This window comes from Oncorhynchus gorbuscha, unplaced genomic scaffold (genome assembly GCF_021184085.1).
Source record: "Oncorhynchus gorbuscha isolate QuinsamMale2020 ecotype Even-year unplaced genomic scaffold, OgorEven_v1.0 Un_scaffold_1404, whole genome shotgun sequence".
NCBI classification, from domain to species: domain Eukaryota; kingdom Metazoa; phylum Chordata; class Actinopteri; order Salmoniformes; family Salmonidae; genus Oncorhynchus; species Oncorhynchus gorbuscha.
Window position 1 is genome coordinate 31,075 of NW_025746190.1, and position 23,887 is coordinate 54,961.

The 23,887-nt window shown below is 44.3% G+C and overlaps 1 pseudogene; it reads left to right on the top strand.

Moving 5' to 3' along the window:
* The first annotated feature begins 116 nt into the window (after positions 1-116).
* LOC124022479 overlaps positions 117-23,887 on the top strand; it is a 51,127-nt pseudogene continuing 27,356 nt past the window's right edge.

Sequence of the window (23,887 nt, forward strand, 5' to 3'; positions counted from 1 at the left end):
GTGTAGTAACTATTGTTTCCAAACTGCGTTACCCACTCCAGCCAGCAGATGGCGATGGGCGTCTTTCAGGTGATGCTTCATGCGTGACGTATAATTGACTGGACGGGACGCTTCTTCAGGAACAACAACACGGCTTCTCTTTCAACCACCTCGGTAGCTTGCTAGACAACATAAAACTGAACGATTCACGCTTTAGACCATGTTATTGTACATTAGCTAATCTCTGTGTTTTAAACACTTTTCTGGTGACGTTTCAACTGGTTAATTTTAACCTAATTTGCATTCATTTTGCAAACGTGTTGAATATAACGTCACTGAGGTTAGCACTAGGCTAGTCGCTAATGCTAACTAGCTAGATAACATCCCTGACCATGAGCTCACTGAACTACTCCTCCCTTGCTAATGAAGAGGAGGTCTGCTGTACGGAGAAAGAATCTTTCAGAATGAAAAAGGAGGAAGAGGAGGTTGTTATAGTGAAAGAAGAAGAGGATGTTATAGTGAAAAAAGAGAAAGCACCTTTTAGAGAGGAAGATGATGCTGTCTCAATAAAGGTGAAGAAGGAAGACGTCTTGGGAGTGAAAAAGGAGGAGACAGAATATCAGATTAACACCAGTGAGTACTGTCTTAAACAGGGACACAAACTATGCCGTTGTTGAACTAATGTGGGGTTTGAAAGGGGCATTCTGCTGAAGTTCTACACTTGAACATGTTCAGTACTGTAGGAATTGTTAAAGGGTCAATCTGCCATTGGTACATATATTTTTGGGTCTTTTAAATGAGATGTATTGAATTCTCCATGTGGTCGACATTCAAGTTCTCCCCATCTTTTATTTTATTTGACCTTTCTTTAACTGGGCAAGTCAGTTAAGAACTCATTCTTATTTTCAATGAGGTCCTAGAAACAGTGGGTTAACTGCCTTGTTCAGGGGCAAAACAACATATTTTTTTTACCTTGTCAGCTCTGGGATTCGATCTTGCAACCGTTGATCTTGCAACCTAACCACTAGGCTGCCAACAGGCTTTTAAAATTCAATATTGGTGCGTAATTTCTACTTAAAATATTTTTTTAAACGTAAAAGGCACCCATTTCGTGGGACGACCCTTTTTGTGGCATTTTTAGATATGAATGTCTATGATTGTAATAGATGGTCGTAGGTTTACCATCTGTTTGATGTTGTCGTTCACACAGGAGAGAGACATGACAATTGTGGATCCTCTGGAGAGCCTCAGCAACATCCTGATGTTGACGAGGCAGAGAAGAGTCTCTCCAGATCAGAACACCAGATGGTACAGCTTGGTCTGGTCTAGCATACAGCTTGCTCTATCGGGGTCTGGGCTGGGTTTCTGTAGAGCACTTCATGACAACAGTGACATCAGCATCCATAATGATATGTGTCTGTGTCCCCTCTTTATGGTTACCAGGACAACGCTAGTCCCTCCGCCCTCCCGGAGTCCCTGTGTCGTGCCTCTCCTGGTAGCACCTTACTGCTGGGTATGAAGAGGTTGTCTGTATTGCTTGTTGACTGCAGGAAAACAACGGGGCTGAGTGGAACTGTGAGAGGAGGAGAAGAGATGAAAGGATCAGATTTGACTCATCAAAGTAAGTGCTGTAGTTTAGTTTGAACAAATAAAATAGATCTGTCCACTGGTATCTGTTACCAGGACAACCAGTGGAGTTCTGTTAGTTGACAGGAAGATAGACTGGTGGATATGGATGTTATGAATATCATAGCACTGAAAAAGGATTCTGCCAATGAAAAGAGAGAAACCAATAGACCATATAAAACCTTGATGAAAGTTAGATTTAGAGAGAGTTTCAAGATGATCCATTGTAAGCTGCTTGTTTTACAAAAACTTTTCCTTAAAACATTATGGATGTTACATTGTCTGTCCCAGTCAACACCCCCCTGTCTTTACTAGACTGTAGAACATACAAACTAAACTCCAGACACTTCAATGTGGCCTGTATTGCTTCATTAACATCTGATCTACAGAACTTGTTAAACATGGCAAATATATGTATTTTTAAAACAAGCTCCGTAAGCCCTTTCTAAAAGCTTGGCAATATGATTGAATGAAAAGCATTTCTTGTGAGACTTGGCCTCCATCTCTGTAATGGACAAAATTAAATTCATTTCCTCTAACAGGTCAAATAAAGCCTGAACTCCAACATACAGACCTTAATGAACATGGTTTAATATATATATACTATATAGACCTTAAAGAACATGGTTTAATATATTTATACTATATAGACCTTAAAGAACATGGTTTAATATATATATACTATATAGACCTTAATGAACATGGTTTAATATATATATACTTAATAGACCTTAATGAACATGGTTGAATATATATATATATACTATATAGACCTTAAAGAACATGGTTTAATATATATATACTATATAGACCTTAAAGAACATGGTTTAATATATATACTATATAGACCTTAAAGAACATGGTTTCATTTGGAAATGACTCACTTTATTGATTTAATATGTAACCGACGCCAGTGTGCTGCTACCAGTTTAGTTTCCTCCTCTGTCCCCATACTGGGCTCAAACTAGTGATCCTCTGCTTCTCATCACATGTGACCACTCTCCTTGACAATGAACCGATGGAGCGATACAAAAGGTACCAGTTGGACAGCTCCATCTGTGACGTTTCAAGCTGTGGAGTGAGTTTAAAAGGTACCAGTTGGACAGCTCCATCTGTGACGTTTCAAGCTGTGGAGTGAGTTTAAAAGGTACCAGTTGGACAGCTCCATCTGTGACGTTTCAAGCTGTGGAGTGAGTTTAAAAGGTACCAGTTGGACAGCTCCATCTGTGACGTTTCAAGCTGTGGAGTGAGTTTAAAAGGTACCAGTTGGACAGCTCCATCTGTGACGTTTCAAGCTGTGGAGTGAGTTTAAAAGGTACCAGTTGGACAGCTCCATCTGTGACGTTTCAAGCTGTGGAGTGAGTTTAAAAGGTACCAGTTGGACAGCTCCATCTGTGACGTTTCAAGCTGTGGAGTGAGTTTACGGCACGTTCTCACCTCCGTTACACATGTTCAGGTTGACTTTCCCACGGAATCAACCATCTACACTACCAGTCAAGAGTTAGGTCACAACTACTCATTCAAGGGTTTTTCTTTATTTTTTTACTATTTTCTACATTGTAGAATAATGGTGAAGACATCAACTATGAAATATCATGGAATCATATAGTAGCGAAAAAAGTGTTAAACAAATTCTTCAAAGTAGCCACCCTTTTCCTTGCACACTCTTGGCATTCTCTCAACCAGCTTCATGGGGAAGTCACCTGGAATGCATTTCAATTAACATATGTGCCCTGTTAAAAGTTCATTTGTGGAATTTATTTCCTCCTTAATGCGTTTAAGCCAATCAGTTGTGTTGTGACATGGTAGGGGTGGTATACTGAAGATAGGGCTATGTGGTAAAAGACCAAGTCCAGATTATGGCAAGAACAGCTCAAGTAAGCAAAGAGAAACGACAGTCCATCATTACTTTAAGACATGAAGGTCAGTCAATTCGGAAAATGTTAAGAACTTTTAGTTTCTTCAAGTGCAGTCGCCAAAACCATCAAGCGCTATGATGAAACTGTCTCTCATAAGAACCGCCACAGGAAAGGAAGACCCAGAGTTACCTCTGCTGCAGAGGATAAGTTCATTAGAGTTGCCAGCCTCAGAAATTGCAGCCCAAATAAATGCTTCACAGACACATCTCAACATCAACTGTTCAGAGGAGACTGTGTGAATCAGGCCTTCAAGGTTGAATTGCTGCAAAGAAACCACTACTAAAGGACACCAATGAGAAGAAAAGCCTTGTTGGGCCAAGAAACACGAGCAATGAACATTAGACCGGTGGAAATCCTTTTGGTCTGGAGTCCAAATTGGAGATTTTTGGTTCCAACCGCCATGTCTTTGTGAGATGCAGAGTAGGTGAATTAGAGGATCTCCGCATGTGTGGTTCCCACCGTGAAGCATGGAGGAGGAGGTGTGAGGGTGCTTTGCTGGTGACACTGTCAGTGAATTATTTAGAAGTCAGGGCACACTTTACCAGGTTGGCTACCACAGCAGTCTGCAGCGAGACGCCATCACATCTGGTTTGGGCTTAGTGGGACTATCATTTGTTTTTCATCAGGACAATGACCCAAAACACACCTCCAGGCTGTGTAAGGGCTATTTGACCAAGGAGAGTGATTGAATGCTGCATCAGATGACCTGGCCTCCACAATCACTCGACCTCAACCCAATTGAGATGGTTTGGGATGAGTTGGACCACAGAGTGAAAGAAAGCAGCCAATAAGTGCTCAGCATATGTTGGAACTCCTTCAAGACTGTCCAATGCACGGGACCGCAGTGGAGAAGGTGGAAAGCTTAAAGTTCCACGGCGTACACATACTTCACTGACAATCTGAAATGATCCACCCACACAGACAGTGTGGTGAAGGAATTTCACGTGAAGCTGGTTGACAGAATGCCAAGAGCGTGCAAAGCTGTCATCAAGGCAAAGGGGGGCTACATTGAAGAAGCTCATATATAAAATATTTTTGGATTTATTTCTTTTTTTTTGGTTTCTACATGATTCTATACGTGTTATTTCATAGTTTTGATGTTTTCACTATTATTCTACAATGTGGAAAATAGCAAAAATAAAGAAAAACCCTTGAATGAGTAGATGTGTCCAAACTTTTGACTGAACAGAAATATCAATGCAGCCTCCCGAGTGGCGCAGCGTTCTAAGGCACTGCATCGCAGTGCTAGCTGCGTTACTACCGATTCTGGTTCAATACCCAGCTGTGTCGCAGCCGGCCACGACCGGGAGAGCCATGAGGTGACGCACAATTGTCCCAGCGTCATCCGGGCTGGGGGAGGTTTTGGCCGGTCGGTCCTTGTCCCATCGCGCTGTAGTGACTCCTGTGGTGGGCCGGACGCATGCACGCTGACACGGTTGCCAGGTGTACAGTGTTTCCTCCGACACCTTGGTGCGGCTGGCTTCCGGGTTGGCTCTTGATGTTCGCCTCTCCCGAATCCGTACGGGAGTTGCAGCGATGAGACAAGACTGTAACCACCAATTGACAAAAATTGGGGAGAAAATGGGGGTAAAAAATATTAATATTTTTCTTTTATATACATCAAATATTTCATTATTTTTACCCAAAATATCATGACATTAGTGATTATTCAAAATGTTAAACATTTGTGAACAGCGTTGTGCAGCGTTGTGTCAAACCCTTGAGACAACAGGGAGATGTTACTGACTTCCGGCGCCGACTGAGATGGCCGCCTCGCTTCGCGTTCCTAGGAAACTATGCAGTTTTTTGTTTTTTTTTACGTGTTATTTGTTACATTAGTACCCCAGGTCATCTTAGGTTTCATTACATACAGTCGAGAAGAACTACTGAATATAAGATCAGCGTCAACTCACCATCAGTACGACCAAGAATATGTTTTCCGCGACGCGGATCCTGTGTTCTGCCTTACAAACAGGACAACGGAATGGATCGCATGCAGCGACTCAAAAAAACGACTCCGAAAAAGAGGGAAACGAGGCGGTGTTCTGGTCAGACTCCGAAAAAGGGCACATCGCGCACCACTTCCCAGCATTCTTCTTGCCAATGTCCAGTCTCTCGACAACAAGGTTGACGAAATCCGAGCAAGGGTGGCATTCCAGAGGGACATCAGAGACTGCAACGTTCTCTGCTTCACGGAAACATGGCTTACTGGGAAGACGCTATCCAGGGCGGTGCAGCCAACGGGTTTCTCCACGCATCGCGCCGACAGAAACATACATCTCTCTGGTAAGAAGAGTGGCGGGGGCGTATGCCTCATGACTAACGGGACATGGTGTGATGAAGGAAACATACAGGAACTCAAATCCTTCTGTTCACCTGATTTAGAATTCCTCACAAACAAATGTAGACCGCATTATCTTCCAAGAGAATTCTCTTCGATTATAATCACAGCCGTATATATCCCCCCCCAAGCAGACACATCGATGGCTCTGAACAAACTTTATTTAACTCTTTGCAAACTGGAAACCATTTATCCGGAGGCTGCATTCATTGTAGCTGGGGATTTTAACAAAGCTAATCTGAAAACAAGACTCCCCAAATTTTATCAGCATATCGATTGCGCAACCAGGGGTGGTAAAACCTTGGATCATTGTTACTCTAACTTCTGCGACGCATATAAGGCCCTGCCCCGCCCCCCTTTCGGGAAATCTGACCACGACTCCATTTTGCTGATCCCTGCCTACAGGCAGAAATTAAAACAAGAGGCTCCCACGCTGAGGTCTGTCCAACGCTGGTCAGACCAAGCTGACTCTACACTCCAAGACTGCTTCCATCACGTGGACTGGGACATGTTTCGTATTGCGTCAGATGGAAATATTGACGAATACGCTGATTCGGTGTGCGAGTTCATTAGAACGTGCGTCGAAGATGTCGTTCCCATAGCAACGATAAAAACATTCCCAAACCAGAAACCGTGGATTGATGGTAGCATTCGCGTGAAACTGAAAGCGCGAACCACTGCTTTTAATCAGGGCAAGGTGTCTGGTAACATGTCCGAATATAAACAATGCAGCTTTTCCCTCCGCAAGGCTATTAAACAAGCTAAGCGTCAGTACAGAGACAAAGTGGAATCTCAATTCAATGGCTCAGACACAAGAGGCATGTCAATCACGGACTACAAGAAGAAACCCAGCCCAGTCACGGACCAGGATGTCTTGCTCCCAGGCAGACTAAATAACTTTTTTTGTCCGCTTTGAGGACAATACAGTGCCACTGACACGGCCTGCAACGAAAACATCTGCGGTCTCTCCTTCACTGCAGCCGAGGTGAGTAAGACATTTAAACGTGTTAACCCTCGCAAGGCTGCAGGCCCAGACGGCATCCCCAGCCGCGCCCTCAGAGCATGCGCAGACCAGCTGGCCGGTGTGTTTACGGACATATTCAATCAATCCCTATACCAGTCTGCTGTTCCCACATGCTTCAAGAGGGCCACCATTGTTCCTGTTCCCAAGAAAGCTAAGGTAACTGAGCTAAACGACTACCGCCCCGTAGCACTCACTTCCGTCATCATGAAGTGCTTTGAGAGACTAGTCAAGGACTATATCACCTCCACCCTACCTGACACCCTAGACCCACTCCAATTTGCTTACCGCCCAAATAGGTCCACAGACGATGCAATCTCAACCACACTGCACACTGCCCTAGCCCACCTGGACAAGAGGAATACCTATGTGAGAATGCTGTTCATAGACTACAGCTCGGCATTCAACACCATAGTACCCTCCAAGCTCATCATCAAGCTCGAGACCCTGGGTCTCGACCCCGCCCTGTGCAACTGGGTACTGGACTTCCTGACGGGCCGCCCCAGGTGGTGAGGGTAGGCAACAACATCTCCTCCCCGCTGATCCTCAACACGGGGGCCCCACAAGGGTGCGTTCTGAGCCCTCTCCTGTACTCCCTGTTCACCCACGACTGCGTGGCCACGCACGCCTCCAACTCAATCATCAAGTTTGCGGACGACACAACAGTGGTAGGCTTGATTACCAACAACGACGAGACGGCCTACAGGGAGGAGGTGAGGGCCCTCGGAGTGTGGGGTCAGGAAAATAACCTCACACTCAACGTCAACAAAACTAAGGAGATGATTGTGGACTTCAGGAAACAGCAGAGGGAACACCCCCCTATCCACATCGATGGAACAGTAGTGGAGAGGATAGCTAGTTTTAAGTTCCTCGGCATACACATCACAGACAAACTGAATTGGTCCACTCACACTGACAGCGAGCCTCAGGAGGCTGAAGAAATTCGGCTTGTCACCGAATTTTAAGGAAGTGTGTAGGTCACATTCTGTATCATACAGCTATGAAAGTTATATATTTAGAACCACCTGCTTGATAGGAATCCGGCTATGTCTGTGTCTTGAGTGTGATAGAACTGTGTTTTGTGTTATGACTACTGAAACAGAATGAGTAATGTAACTATATTACCAGGACGCTCTTCAAAATGATTTGTTTTAAAATCACACAAAGATTGTTTTAAATTATGAAATGTTTGAAAGCTGACCTCAGGTTATTGAGGGATCTGATTTGGATTACACCTCATAGCAAGGCAGTTTTATCATGTGGAGATTTCATTCTGGTCTCTCTTTAAATAAACAATGTCTTTGGCAGGAGGAAAACCAAACTCGGAGGAACTAGAGATGTCCAAACCAGCAAGACGACACCTCTGCTCTCAGTGTGGAAAGAGTTTTATCAAGTTAGGAAGCCTGAAAGCTCATGAGCGAATACACACAGGGGAAAAGCCTTACCATTGCTCCAATTGTGGAAAGAATTTTAGCCAGTTAGGAAGCCTGAAAGCTCATGGCCGAATACACACAGGGGAGAAGCCTTACCACTGCTCACATTGTGGAAAGAGTTTTAACCGCTTAGGAAGCCTAATTGCTCATGGGCGAATACACACAGGGGAGAAGCCATACCATTGTGAACAGTGTGGAAAGAGTTTTAACAAGTTAGATAACATGAAATCTCATGAACAAATACACACAGGGGATAAGCCTTACCACTGCTCCCAGTGTGGAACTAAGTTTACCAAGTTAGGAAGCCTGAAAAGACATGAGAGGACACACACCGAAGCAAAGCCTTTCCATTGCGCCTTGTGTGGAACGAGTTTTAACCATTTAGGAAACCTGAAAAGACATGAGAGAATACACACAGGGGAGAAGCCTTTCCATTGCGCAAAGTGTGGAAAGAGTTTTAGCTTGTTAGGAAACCTACAATCTCATGAGCGAATTCACACAGGGGATAAGCCATACCATTGCACCCATTGTGGAAAGAGTTTTAACCAGTTAGGAAACATGAAATATCATGAGCGAAATACACACAGGGGAGAAGCCATACCATCGCGCTCAGTGTAGAAAGAGTTTTACGGAGTTAGGAAAGCTGAAAGCTCATGAGCGAATACACACCTTTACAAATGTCACCTAAAAGGCATGTGAGAATCCACAGAAAAATAACTTCTCCTAGTGTGATATTTCACATCACCTTTTAAAGTTCATCAGAGAACACAGTGCTCCCAGTGTCTTCTATTGTTGACTGAGAATGTGTTTACTTGTTTATACCATATAAAATGAAATTCAATTGTAAAAAATATACTCTAAAATATATTTGTATGTCTCTGTTAGAAAATATGAATTGAATACGGAGTAAATCAGATTCCATGTGTCTAATGGTCCTTTTTTAAACTCTGTGTTTATCTGTCTGTGTCATTCCTCCAGCACTACAGATAATCAAGTGATATTTGGATGTGATGCATTTGCTCCATTGTTGACATTTGCATTGTTGCCCACTGATGATTTAATTAAATGAAAATGTTCACTGACTCGCCCGCGGATTAAATAAATAAAGAATCTTGGTTTGACTTGGACTCCAGCAGATCCTTATTTTATAATATCCACCACAACTCTCCTACTGATTGCTGTTTCATCATTTTCTCAATGAAAAGTTCTTTGTTCGACTTTCCCGAGGGCTTTTACAAACCTCCCACTGGTTGAATAAACTTTGTTTCCACATTTCAACAAAATAATTACATGTGATGTTTGATCAATGTGGAAAACTGATTGGATTTGTGAAAAGACATCAACATCAGGTATTTATATTTATTTTTCACCCAACTGGCAACCTAAATCCAATGACATGTGACATTTTGTGTAGATTTCATGTTGAATTCACTTTAGTTGAGGACTCAAAGAAATGTAACGAGAAACTAGATGTTGAACTGATGTCTGTGCCCAGTGGGCTGGTTTGAATATACGGCAGGTGTTGGATCAATATCCACCTTAGTTGCTAAATTTCCACGCAATTTGCGACAGATTTTCATGTGAATATTCTCCAATCTGCTTCAAATAATATATGCATGTTTCCATCAGACTTATTGTGGATAAAATGCTGAGCGTGATGACGTAGTGCACAACAAAATAACGTCTGTTGTTAAATTCCCCTGTGCATTAAACAATATACGCATTTTCCCATCGGAAATGTTTGCATCAAACAGATTTATTGCGGATAAAAGTATTTGCGTGATGACGTAGTGCACGGACAGAAATGTTTTCCTGTTGAATTCCCATGTACTGAATGAATAATGCAAGTTAAATGGGTTTCCATCACATTTTCAACTCTACTGATGGTTTTAAAAAACTGTTGAGTTATATAGCAAAAGTCCTCTTGTCCCGTGCACTGTAGCCAGCAGCTCACAGATACAGTGTTGGTAGGCTACCTACATGATGAGATTATTATGGATAAGAGAGATATTATTTTATTTGTCAAATGGCAGCCAAGCATCGATCATCACGTCACCAGAATAAGACCATCAAAATGTATTGGAAAGGAGCATCAAGCTCATCACGTGCAGTTTCACCACCCTGTGAAGTTCATAACTTATTTAATTTGTAGCCTAATAAACTGCATGGTTTCCCAAGTCATAGTGGGAGGACCACACAACATATCATCACATGACTCCATGTTTAACTTCGAGATGATGGTTATTATATAAATATTTGGCATAAAGGAGTGTCCACTGCCATTTATCACTTATAAATGTTTACTGACACAAAAAGACCCACCATGTAAAACAAACCAACAAATTGTCTGTCTTCATTTATAAAAGTGTACAGGCATATCCTGTTTCCATCAGCCCGGTCATTACTTTGGAAATGGTTGGATCAATATCCACCTTCATGATATGGATGAAGCCTGATTTGGAATGTCTGAGTAGTTCTATCTGATGTCATAATAGACCCCTCTGATAATCAAGTGATATTTGGAATGTCTGAGTAGTTCTATCTGATGTCATAATAGACCCCTCTGATAATCAAGTGATATTTGGAATGTCTGAGTAGTTCTATCTGATGTCATAATACACCCCTCTGATAGTGATACATTTGCTCCAATGTTTCCATGTCAGTTGGTTTCCCACTCTGATGATTTATATCTGATAGAGGGGCTTGAAATAAATAGTATGGTGACATCTTAGTGGGGCTTGAAATAAATAGGATTATTAATCATAAACTCCTATAAAAACAATGCACTGCAGCTTTGACATCAAGAAGAGAATGGGCTGATGGGTGGTGGTGCTACTCTATAGATAAGGCTGTCCAATATGAATGTTCAATACACACAATAGGACTGTTGACCAATATGAATGTTCATAATGAGGGAGAAATAAAGGTGGGGTCTCCTGTCAACATGGGACTCCTGCTGCAGGTAGCCTAGTGGTTAAGGGTGTTGGGCCAGTAACTGAAAGATCCCTGGTTTGAATCCCAGAGACGACTTGGTGTTACATTCCCCAGTTTCTGTGCGTTATGGGTTTGTATTTCAGGAAATGGCTTCCTGGATTCTTCTAAGCAGCTGATTGGTCGGCCCCATTGATGATTGGCGCTGACCCCGCCCTCTCGTCAGAAACAGCTGTCTACAATTACCGATTCCTTCTGAAGCTAGAAAAGCAAGTGTTTCTTTGTTAGGAGAGAGCTGATTGATATGTCTTGTGTTGGTTGTTGCTGATTGATATGTGTTGGTTGTTGCTCATTGATATGTGTTGGTTGTTGCTGATTGATATGTGTTGGTTGTTGCTCATTGATATGTGTTGGTTGTTGCTGATTGATATGTCTTGTGTTGGTTGTTGCTGATTGATATGTCTTGTGTTGGTTGTTGCTGATTGATATGTGTTGGTTGTTGCTGATTGATATGTCTTGTGTTGGTTGTTGCTGATTGATATGTGTTGGTTGTTGCTGATTGATATGTCTTGTGTTGGTTGTTGCTGATTGATATGTCTTGTGTTGGTTGTTGCTGATTGATATGTCTTGTGTTGGTTGTTGCTGATTGATATGTCTTGTGTTGGTTGTTGCTCATTGATATGTCTTGTGTTGGTTGTTGCTGATTGATATGTCTTGTGTTGGTTGTTGCTCATTGATATGTGTTGGTTGTTGCTGATTGATATGTGTTGGTTGTTGCTGATTGATATGTCTTGTGTTGGTTGTTGCTGATTGATATGTCTTGTGTTGGTTGTTGCTGATTGATATGTCTTGTGCTGGTTGTTGCTGATTGATATGTCTTGTGTTGGTTGTTGCTGATTGATATGTCTTGTGTTGGTTGTTGCTGATTGATATGTGTTGGTTGTTGCTGATTGATATGTCTTGTGTTGGTTGTTGCTGATTGGTATGTCCTGTGTTGGTTGTTGCTCATTGATATGTCCTGTGTTGGTTGTTGCTGATTGATATGTCTTGTGTTGGTTGTTGCTGATTGATATGTGTTGGTTGTTGCTGATTGATATGTGTTGGTTGTTGCTGATTGATATGTCTTGTGTTGGTTGTTGCTGATTGATATGTCTTGTGTTGGTTGTTGCTGATTGATATGTCCTGTGTTGGTTGTTGCTGATTGATATGTGTTGGTTGTTGCTGATTGATATGTCTTGTGTTGGTTGTTGCTGATTGATATGTCTTGTGTTGGTTGTTGCTGATTGATATGTCTTGTGTTGGTTGTTGCTCATTGATATGTCCTGTGTTGGTTGTTGCTGATTGATATGTCCTGTGTTGGTTGTTGCTGATTGATATGTCTTGTGTTGGTTGTTGCTGATTGATATGTCCTGTGTTGGTTGTTGCTGATTGATATGTCCTGTGTTGGTTGTTGCTGATTGATATGTCTTGTGTTGGTTGTTGCTGATTGATATGTCCTGTGTTGGTTGTTGCTGATTGATATGTCCTGTGTTGGTTGTTGCTGATTGATATGTCTTGTGTTGGTTGTTGCTGATTGATATGTCCTGTGTTGGTTGTTGCTCATTGATATGTCTTGTGTTGGTTGTTGCTGATTGATATGTCCTGTGTTGGTTGTTGCTGATTGATATGTCTTGTGTTGGTTGTTGCTGATTGATATGTGTTGGTTGTTGCTGATTGATATGTCTTGTGTTGGTTGTTGCTGATTGATATGTCTTGTGTTGGTTGTTGCTGATTGATATGTCTTGTGTTGGTTGTTGCTCATTGATATGTCTTGTGTTGGTTGTTGCTGATTGATATGTCTTGTGTTGGTTGTTGCTCATTGATATGTGTTGGTTGTTGCTGATTGATATGTGTTGGTTGTTGCTGATTGATATGTCTTGTGTTGGTTGTTGCTCATTGATATGTCTTGTGTTGGTTGTTGCTGATTGATATGTCTTGTGTTGGTTGTTGCTCATTGATATGTGTTGGTTGTTGCTCATTGATATGTGTTGGTTGTTGCTGATTGATATGTGTTGGTTGTTGCTGATTGATATGTCTTGTGTTGGTTGTTGCTGATTGATATGTCTTGTGTTAGTTGTTGCTGATTGATATGTGTTGGTTGTTGCTGATTGATATGTCTTGTGTTGGTTGTTGCTGATTGATATGTGTTGGTTGTTGCTGATTGATATGTCCTGTGTTGGTTGTTGCTGATTGATATGTGTTGGTTGTTGCTGATTGATATGTGTTGGTTGTTGCTGATTGATATGTCTTGTGTTGGTTGTTGCTCAGAGGTTTTTGTTAAGTATTTTGTAGCTGCTGATCTATATGTATATGTGTGCCAATAGGGCGCAGTGTTTTTGATTCTTGAAATGGTTTCCTTACGTTTGTATTATTCTGTTTCATGTGTTCCCAGGGGGGGAAGACACCTAGGAAGTGCTTAGGCAAGAGGCCTATGGGCATACATAACCTGTAGTATTTACTGTCTATGTTCCCAGGGGGGAAGACACCTAGGAAGTGCTTAGGCAAGAGGCCTATGGGCATACATAACCTGTAGTATTTACTGTCTATGTTCCCAGGGGGGAAGACACCTAGGAAGTGCTTAGGCAAGAGGCCTATGGGCATACATAACCTGTAGTATTTACTGTCTATGTTCCCAGGGGGGAAGACACCTAGGAAGTGCTTAGGCAAGAGGCCTATGGGCATACATAACCTGTAGTATTTACTGTCTATGCAGGGGGAAGGCACCTAGGAAGTGCTTAGGCAAGAGGCCTATGGGCATACATAACCCATAGTATTTACTGTCTATGTTCCCAGGGGGGAAGGCACCTAGGAAATGCTTAGGCAAGAGGCCTATGGGCATACATAACCTGTAGTATTTACTGTCTATGCAGGGGGAAGGCACCTAGGAAGTGCTTAGGCAAGAGGCCTATGGGCATACATAACCCATAGTATTTACTGTCTATGTTCCCAGGGGGGAAGGCACCTAGGAAATGCTTAGGCAAGAGGCCTATGGGCATACATAACCTGTAGTATTTACTGTCTATGCAGGGGGAAGGCACCTAGGAAGTGCTTAGGCAAGAGGCCTATGGGCATACATAACCTGTAGTATTTACTGTCTATGCAGGGGGAAGGCACCTAGGAAATGCTTAGGCAAGAGGCCTATGGGCATACATAACCTGTAGTATTTACTGTCTATGTTCCCAGGGGGGAGACACCTAGGAAGTGCTTAGGCAAGAGGCCTATGGGCATACATAACCCATAGTATTTACTGTCTATGTTCCCAGGGGGGAAGGCACCTAGGAAGTGCTTAGGCAAGAGGCCTATGGGCATACATAACCTGTAGTATTTACTGTCTATGCAGGGGGGAGACACCTAGGAAGTGCTTAGGCAAGAGGCCTATGGGCATACATAACCTGTAGTATTTACTGTCTATGCAGGGGGGAGACACCTAGGAAGTGCTTAGGCAAGAGGCCTATGGGCATACATAACCCATAGTATTTACTGTCTATGTTCCCAGGGGGGAAGGCACCTAGGAAATGCTTAGGCAAGAGGCCTATGGGCATACATAACCTGTAGTATTTACTGTCTATGCAGGGGGAAGGCACCTAGGAAGTGCTTAGGCAAGAGGCCTATGGGCATACATAACCTGTAGTATTTACTGTCTATGCAGGGGGAAGGCACCTAGGAAGTGCTTAGGCAAGAGGCCTATGGGCATACATAACCTGTAGTATTTACTGTCTATGTTCCCAGGGGGGAGACACCTAGGAAGTGCTTAGGCAAGAGGCCTATGGGCATACATAACCTGTAGTATTTACTGTCTATGCAGGGGGAAGGCACCTAGGAAGTGCTTAGGCAAGAGGCCTATGGGCATACATAACCTGTAGTATTTACTGTCTATGTTCCCAGGGGGGAGACACCTAGGAAGTGCTTAGGCAAGAGGCCTATGGGCATACATAACCCATAGTATTTACTGTCTATGTTCCCAGGGGGGAGACACCTAGGAAGTGCTTAGGCAAGAGGCCTATGGGCATACATAACCTGTAGTATTTACTGTCTATGTTCCCAGGGGGGAAGGCACCTAGGAAGTGCTTAGGCAAGAGGCCTATGGACATACATAAACTGTAGTATTTACTGTCTATGCAGGGGGGAGACACCTAGGAAGTGCTTAGGCAAGAGGCCTATGGGCATACATAACCTGTAGTATTTACTGTCTATGCAGGGGGGAGACACCTAGGAAGTGCTTAGGCAAGAGGCCTATGGGCATACATAACCTGTAGTATTTACTGTCTATGTTCCCAGGGGGGAAGGCACCTAGGAAATGCTTAGGCAAGAGGCCTATGGGCATACATAACCTGTAGTATTTACTGTCTATGCAGGGGGAAGGCACCTAGGAAGTGCTTAGGCAAGAGGCCTATGGGCATACATAACCTGTAGTATTTACTGTCTATGCAGGGGGAAGGCACCTAGGAAGTGCTTAGGCAAGAGGCCTATGGGCATACATAACCTGTAGTATTTACTGTCTATGTTCCCAGGGGGGAGACACCTAGGAAGTGCTTAGGCAAGAGGCCTATGGGCATACATAACCTGTAGTATTTACTGTCTATGTTCCCAGGGGGGAAGGCACCTAGGAAGTGCTTAGGCAAGAGGCCTATGGGCATACATAACCTGTAGTATTTACTGTCTATGTTCCCAGGGGGGAAGGCACCTAGGAAGTGCTTAGGCAAGAGGCCTATGGGCATACATAACCCATAGTATTTACTGTCTATGCACACTAGGTAAGACCTGGGTGGATAACCCCCCCTGTATTTTGGTGAGCGCACCAGGTGGTGCTAAGTTAGGTAAGTAGTGGGTAGGCAGGTAAGGTAGGAGAGGGTAGGTTAGGTAAGTAGTGGGTAGGCAGGTAAGGTAGGAGAGGGTAGGTTAGGTAAGTAGTGGGTAGACAGGTAAGGTAGGAGAGGGTAGGTTAGGTAAGTAGTGGGTAGACAGGTAAGGTAGGAGAGGGTAGGTTAGGTAAGTAGTGGGTAGGCAGGTAAGGTAGGAGAGGGTAGGTTAGGTAAGTAGTGGGTAGGCAGGTAAGGTAGGAGAGGGTAGGTTAGGTAAGTAGTGGGTAGGCAGGTAGGAGAGGGTAGGTTAGGTAAGTAGTGGGTAGGCAGGTAGGAGAGGGTAGGTTAGGTAAGTAGTGGGTAGGCAGGTAAGGTAGGAGAGGGTAGGTTAGGTAAGTAGTGGGTAGGCAGGTAGGAGAGGGTAGGCAGGCAGGTAGGAGAGGGGACTTTGACATTTACTTTCTTTGATTCAGTTCAGCCCCAATAAATGATCTGCCTTTGTCATCCTCGCACCTACAGTCCCCTTTTCACTCCACAGGGAGTTGCGTTCCCTCTTCCAAGAGACGTAACACGAGGTGAAAAATCTGTCCATGGTAGGAGGCTCATGTTGGACAGGAGAGCCCACCTGCACTCAGCTGGCCAGGTGTCTTAACAGGAACAGGATGTGCCTGTCCAACACTCTTCCCCACATCAAGGATGGTGTGACATGGTCACGCAGCTCTCTTCATTGAGGAGACACACTAGAAGCATCAGTAAGTCATCACAAATGGCTATTTCTAAACAAAGATAATAGACGAGTGGAAAGGGACAGGTTTCTTATTGGTTACACATTACTGCACATAGTGACATGAACGTTGTGCTGTTGATGTATTGCTGTCACACCCTGATCTGGTTCACCTGTCTTTGTGGTTGTCTCCACCCCTCTCCAGGTGTTGCCCATTATCCCTGTGTATTCATACCTCTGTCTTTGTGGTTGTCTCCACCCCTCTCCAGGTGTTGCCCATTGTCCCTGTGTATTCATACCTCTGTCTTTGTGGTTGTCTCCACCCCTCTCCAGGTGTTGCCCATTGTCCCTGTGTATTCATACCTCTGTCTTTGTGGTTGTCTCCAGCCCTCTCCAGGTGTTGCCCATTGTCCCTGTGTATTCATACCTGTGTTCACTGTCTTTGTGGTTGTCTCCAGCCCTCTCCAGGTGTGCTCATTGTCCCTGTGTATTCATACCTCTGTCTTTGTGGTTGTCTCCACCCCTCTCCAGGTGTTGCCCATTGTCCCTGTGTATTCATACCTCTGTCTTTGTGGTTGTCTCCAGCCCTCTCCAGGTGTTGCCCATTGTCCCTGTGTATTCATACCTCTGTCTTTGTGGTTGTCTCCACCCCTCTCCAGGTGTTGCCCATTGTCCCTGTGTATTCATACCTCTGTCTTTGTGGTTGTCTCCAGCCCTCTCCAGGTGTTGCCCATTGTCCCTGTGTATTCATACCTGTGTTCTTTGTGGTTGTCTCCACCCCTCTCCAGGTGTTGCCCATTGTCCCTGTGTATTCATACCTGTGTTCTTTGTGGTTGTCTCCACCCCTCTCCAGGTGTTGCCCATTGTCCCTGTGTATTCATACCTGTGTTCTTTGTGGTTGTCTCCACCCCTCTCCAGGTGTTGCCCATTGTCCCTGTGTATTCATACCTCTGTCTTTGTGGTTGTCTCCACCCCTCTCCAGGTGTTGCCCATTGTCCCTGTGTATTCATACCTGTGTTCTTTGTGGTTGTCTCCACCCCTCTCCAGGTGTTGCCCATTGTCCCTGTGTATTCATACCTGTGTTCTTTGTGGTTGTCTCCACCCCTCTCCGGGTGTTGCCCATTGTCCCTGTGTATTCATACCTCTGTCTTTGTGGTTGTCTCCACCCCTCTCCAGGTGTTGCCCATTGTCCCTGTGTATTCATACCTCTGTCTTTGTGGTTGTCTCCACCCCTCTCCAGGTGTTGCCCATTGTCCCTGTGTATTCATACCTCTGTCTTTGTGGTTGTCTCCACCCCTCTCCAGGTGTTGCCCATTGTCCCTGTGTATTCATACCTCTGTCTTTGTGGTTGTCTCCACCCCTCTCCAGGTGTTGCCCATTGTCCCTGTGTATTCATACCTCTGTCTTTGTGGTTGTCTCCACCCCTCTCCAGGTGTTGCCCATTGTCCCTGTGTATTCATACCTCTGTCTTTGTGGTTGTCTCCACCCCTCTCCAGGTGTTGCCCATTGTCCCTGTGTATTCATACCTCTGTCTTTGTGGTTGTCTCCACCCCTCTCCAGGTGTTGCCCATTGTCCCTGTGTATTCATACCTGTGTCCTTTGTGGTTGTCTCCACCCCTCTCCAGGTGTTGCCCATTGTCCCTGTGTATTCATACCTGTGTTCTTTGTGGTTGTCTCCACCCCTCTCCAGGTGTTGCCCATTGTCCCTGTGTATTCATACCTGTGTTCTTTGTGGTTGTCTCCACCCCTCTCCAGGTGTTGCCCATTGTCCCTGTGTATTCATACCTGTGTTCTCTGTCTTTGTGGTTGTCTCCACCCCTCTCCAGGTGTTGCCCATTGTCCCTGTGTATTCATACCTGTGTTCACTGTCTTTGTGGTTGTCTCCAGCCCTCTCCAGGTGTGCTCATTGTCCCTGTGTATTCATACCTCTGTCTTTGTGGTTGTCTCCACCCCTCTCCAGGTGTTGCCCATTGTCCCTGTGTATTCATACCTCTGTCTTTGTGGTTGTCTCCAGCCCTCTCCAGGTGTTGCCCATTGTCCCTGTGTATTCATACCTCTGTCTTTGTGGTTGTCTCCACCCCTCTCCAGGTGTTGCCCATTGTCCCTGTGTATTCATACCTCTGTCTTTGTGGTTGTCTCCAGCCCTCTCCAGGTGTTGCCCATTGTCCCTGTGTATTCATACCTCTGTCTTTGTGGTTGTCTCCACCCCTCTCCAGGTGTTGCCCATTGTCCCTGTGTATTCATACCTCTGTCTTTGTGGTTGTCTCCACCCCTCTCCAGGTGTTGCCCATTTTCCCTGTGTATTCATACCTCTGTCTTTGTGGTTGTCTCCAGCCCTCTCCAGGTGTTGCCCATTGTCCCTGTGTATTCATACCTCTGTCTTTGTGGTTGTCTCCACCCCTCTCCAGGTGTTGCCCATTGTCCCTGTGTATTCATACCTGTGTTCTCTGTCTTTGTGGTTGTCTCCACCCCTCTCCAGGTGTTGCCCATTGTCCCTGTGTATTCATACCTCTGTCTTTGTGGTTGTCTCCAGCCCTCTCCAGGTGTTGCCCATTGTCCCTGTGTATTCATACCTCTGTCTTTGTGGTTGTCTCCAGCCCTCTCCAGGTGTTGCCCATTGTCCCTGTGTATTCATACCTCTGTCTTTGTGGTTGTCTCCACCCCTCTCCAGGTGTTGCCCATTGTCCCTGTGTATTCATACCTCTGTCTTTGTGGTTGTCTTCACCCTCTCCAGGTGTTGCCCATTGTCCCTGTGTATTCATACCTCTGTCTTTGTGGTTGTCTCCACCCCTCTCCAGGTGTTGCCCATTGTCCCTGTGTATTCATACCTGTGTTCCTGTTTCCTGATTTCCCCGGCATTGACCATTCTGCTTGAGCCTGCCTGCCGTTCTGCACCTTTGCCTGACCCTCGACCTGTCCTTTTGCCTGCCCATGTTCGAGTAATAAAGGTAATTTCGACACTGTCTGCACCTGGGTCACTGTCTGCACCTGGGTCACTGTCTGCACCTGGGTCACTGTCTGCACCTGGGTCACTGTCTGCACCTGGGTCACTGTCTGCACCTGGGTCACTGTCTGCACCTGGGGGTCACTGTCTGCACCTGGGGGTCACTGTCTGCACCTGGGGGTCACTGTCTGCACCTGGGGGTCACTGTCTGCACCTGGGGGTCACTGTCTGCACCTGGGGGTCACTGTCTGCACCTGGGTCACTGTCTGCACCTGGGTCACTGTCTGCACCTGGGTCACTGTCTGCACCTGGGACACTGTCTGCACCTGGGTCTTACCTTTGATAATTTCAGAGAGTCTGAAACTCTGCTCCTAACAAGGAGATGAAGTACAGCTTCTGGAACTCTTCAGAACTTGTCTGATGTGCAGCGAAGAGACTCCAGGGATGGTGATGAAGGCTGTAGGAATGAAGTTCAGACAGTGAAGAGACTCCAGGGATGGTGATGAAGGCTGTAGGAATGAAGATCAGACAGTGAAGAGACTCCAGGGACGGTGATGAAGGCTGTAGGAATGAAGATCAGACAGTGAAGAGACTCCAGGGATGGTGATGAAGGCTGTAGGAATGAAGATCAGACAGTGAAGAGACTCCAGGGATGGTGATGAAGGCTGTAGGAATGAAGATCAGACAGTGAAGAGACTCCAGGGACGGTGATGAAGGCTGTAGGAATGAAGATCAGACAGTGAAGAGACTCCAGGGACGGTGATGAAGGCTGTAGGAATGAAGATCAGACAGTAAAGAGACTCCAGGGATGGTGATGAAGGCTGTGGGAATGAAGGTCAGACAGTTTATCTGCGTCATTCCTTGATCATTCATTGTGGTCCTGTAGCTCAGTTGGTGGAGTATAGTGCTTGTAAAACCAGGGTAGTGGGTTTGATTCCTGGGACCACCAATATGTAAAGTGTTTGCAGACGACTGCAAATCACTTTGGATAAAAGTGTTTGCTAAATGGCAGATATGTACACTGATTATACCAAACATTTGGAACACCTTCCTAATATGGAGTTGGACCCTCCCCTTTCTCCCTCAGAACAGCCTCAATTCGTCGGGGCATGGACTCTACAAGGTGTCAATCTTTCCACAGGATGCTGGCCCATTGTCTTCAATGCTTCCCAATGATAAATGATGATGATGATGATGATGATAAAACAATGCAAAAACTATAGTAAAGATAATCACGTCACCAAATAAAAATGTAAATGTGAGTATCATGTAGTGGTCTAAACCTATCGCTGTTATATTGAACTGGGTGAATGGAATATGAATGACAGTCATCCAACATGCTGTAGTAGAAATAAGGCATTGCTCATGAAAAACAAAATGGTCCTCCCTCATCTTGAAGGGCACTGACCTCCACTGTTAGGGTGGTGGACCATTCTTGGTACACATGGGAAACTTGAGCTGAAAAACTGTAGCGTTGCAGTTCATGTCACAAACTGGTGCCCCTGGAACCTATTACCATCCCCTGTTCAAAAACACTTACACATATTGTCTACACCATTCACCCTCTGAATGGTACACATACACAATCCATGACTCAATTATCTTGGGCCTTAAAATTCCTTATTTAACCTGACTCCCCCCTTCACCTACACTGACTGAAGTGGATTTAACTAGTGACATCAATAAGGGATCATAGCTTTAGCCTGGGTTCACCTGGTCAGTCGAAGTCATGGAAGGAGCAGGTGTTCTTAATGTTTTGTAGTCCCAGTGTAAAGCACCACATATATTCAAGTGCTATTTGCATGTGATGCATTTGCTCTATTGTTTACAGGATGATTTGTATCTTATAGAGCGTGGCTTTTAGGGAATAGTGTCGTCACATCTAGATAAAAACGAATGTGAAAATGAACAGAGCAAATGTATTTTAACACACTACCTGTTCATAGATGTATTTATTCATCATCCACATATTCATATTAAGCTTCTACGTCTGTGTACAGGAACGTATTATTTGTAAGACGTAAGAGAAAATATAGCAGTTTATTGTTAAATTATCATGACGTTCTTTCCAATACAAAAAGTGTAGTAACTATTGTTTCCAAACTGCGTTACCCACTCCAGCCAGCAGATGGCGATGGGCGTCTTTCAGGTGATGCTTCTTGTGTGACGTATAATGGACTGGACGGGACCCTTCTTCGGGAAAAACAACACGGCTACTCTTTCAACCACCTCGGTAGCCTGCTAGACAACATAAAAACGATAGATTGACGCTTTACACCGTGTTTGTGTACATTAGCTAATCTCAGTGTTTTAAACGCATTTCTGTCTGACTTCTGACTTATCATCTGATGACCTTTAACCTAATGTTCTTGTTAAATTTGAAAACGTGTTAAAGATTGATACTGAGGTTAGCACGAGGCTAGTCGCTAATGCTAACTAACTAGCTAACATCCCTGACCATGAGCTCACTAAACTACTCCTCCCCTGCTGAAGAAGAGGTCTGCTGGACGGAGAAAGAAGCTCTGGGACTGAACATTGTCATGGAAGAGGAGGCTGTTACAGTGAAAGAAGAGGAGGCTGTTACAGTGAAAGAAGAGGAGGCTGTTACAGTGAAAGAAGAGGAGGCTGTTACAGTGAAAGAAGAGGAGGCTGTTACAGTGAAAGAAGAGGAGGCTGTTACAGTGAAAGAAGAGGAGGCTGTTACAGTGAAAGAAGAGGAGGCTGTTACAGTGAAAGAAGAGATAGAACCTTTTAGAGAGGAAGAGGATGGTATCTCAGTAAAGGTGAAGGTGGAAGACGTCTTGGGAGTGAAAGAGGAGGATACAGAATATCTGATTAACACCAGTGAGTACAGTCTTAAACAGGGGCACGAACTATGCCGTTGTTGAACTAATGTGTGGTTTTTAAGGGGCATTATACTGAAGTTCTTCTACACTTAAATACGTTTCGTACTCTATAAATTGTGAAATGTTCATTCTGCAGTTGGTTCATATATTTGGGGGACTTTTAAATGAGATGTATTGAATTCTCCATGTGGTCGACATTAAAGTTCCCCATCTGATATAACAGGCTTTTAAATGAGATGTATTGAATTCTCCATGTGGTCGACATTAAAGTTCCCCATCTGATATAACAGGCTTTTAAATGAGATGTATTGAATTCTCCATGTGGTCTACATTAAAGTTCCCCATCTGATATAACAGGCTTTTAAATGAGATGTATTGAATTCTCCATGTGGTCGACATTAAAGTTCCCCATCTGATATAACAGGCTTTTAAATGAGATGTATTGAATTCTCCATGTGGTCGACATTAAAGTTCCCCATCTGATATAACAGGCTTTTAAATGAGATGTATTGAATTCTCCATGTGGTCGACATTAAAGTTCCCCATCTGATATAACAGGCTTTTAAAAATGCAATATTGGAGCATCATTTATACTTAAAATATCAAAGGGACGCAAAAGGAACCCATTTCGTGGAACAACCCTTTTACATTTGCATCACAAACAATATTTTATAAAATGATGATGAAAGTTTCCATTTTAGGCCCTTTTAGACATATTCATGCCTCTTGTAAGACCCTGTGATTGTAATAGTAGATCATAAGTTTACCATCTGTTTGATGTTCTCATTCACACAGGAGAGAGACATGACTATTGTGGATCCTCTGGGGAGCCTCAACAACATCCTGATGCTGACGAGGAAGAGAAGAGTCTCTCCAGATCAGAACACCAGATGGTACAGCTTGGTCTGGTCTAGCATATAGCTTGGTCTGGTCTAGCATACAGCTTGGTCTGGTCTAACATACAGCTTGCTCTCTCTGGGTCTGGGCTGGGTTTCTGTAGAGCACTTCATGACAACAGTGACATCAGCATCCATAATGACATGTGTCTGTGTCTCCTCTATGGTTACCAGGACAACGCTAGCCCTTCCTCCCTCCCGGAGTCCATGTGTCGTGCCTCTCCCGGTGGCACCTTACTGCTGGGTATGAAGAGGTTGTCTGTGCTGCTGGTGGACTGCAGGAAAACAACGGGGCTGAGTGGAACAGTGAGAGGAGGAGAAGATAAGAAAGGATCAGATTTAGCTCATCAAAGTAAGTTTTGTAGTTTAGTTTGAACAAATGAAAT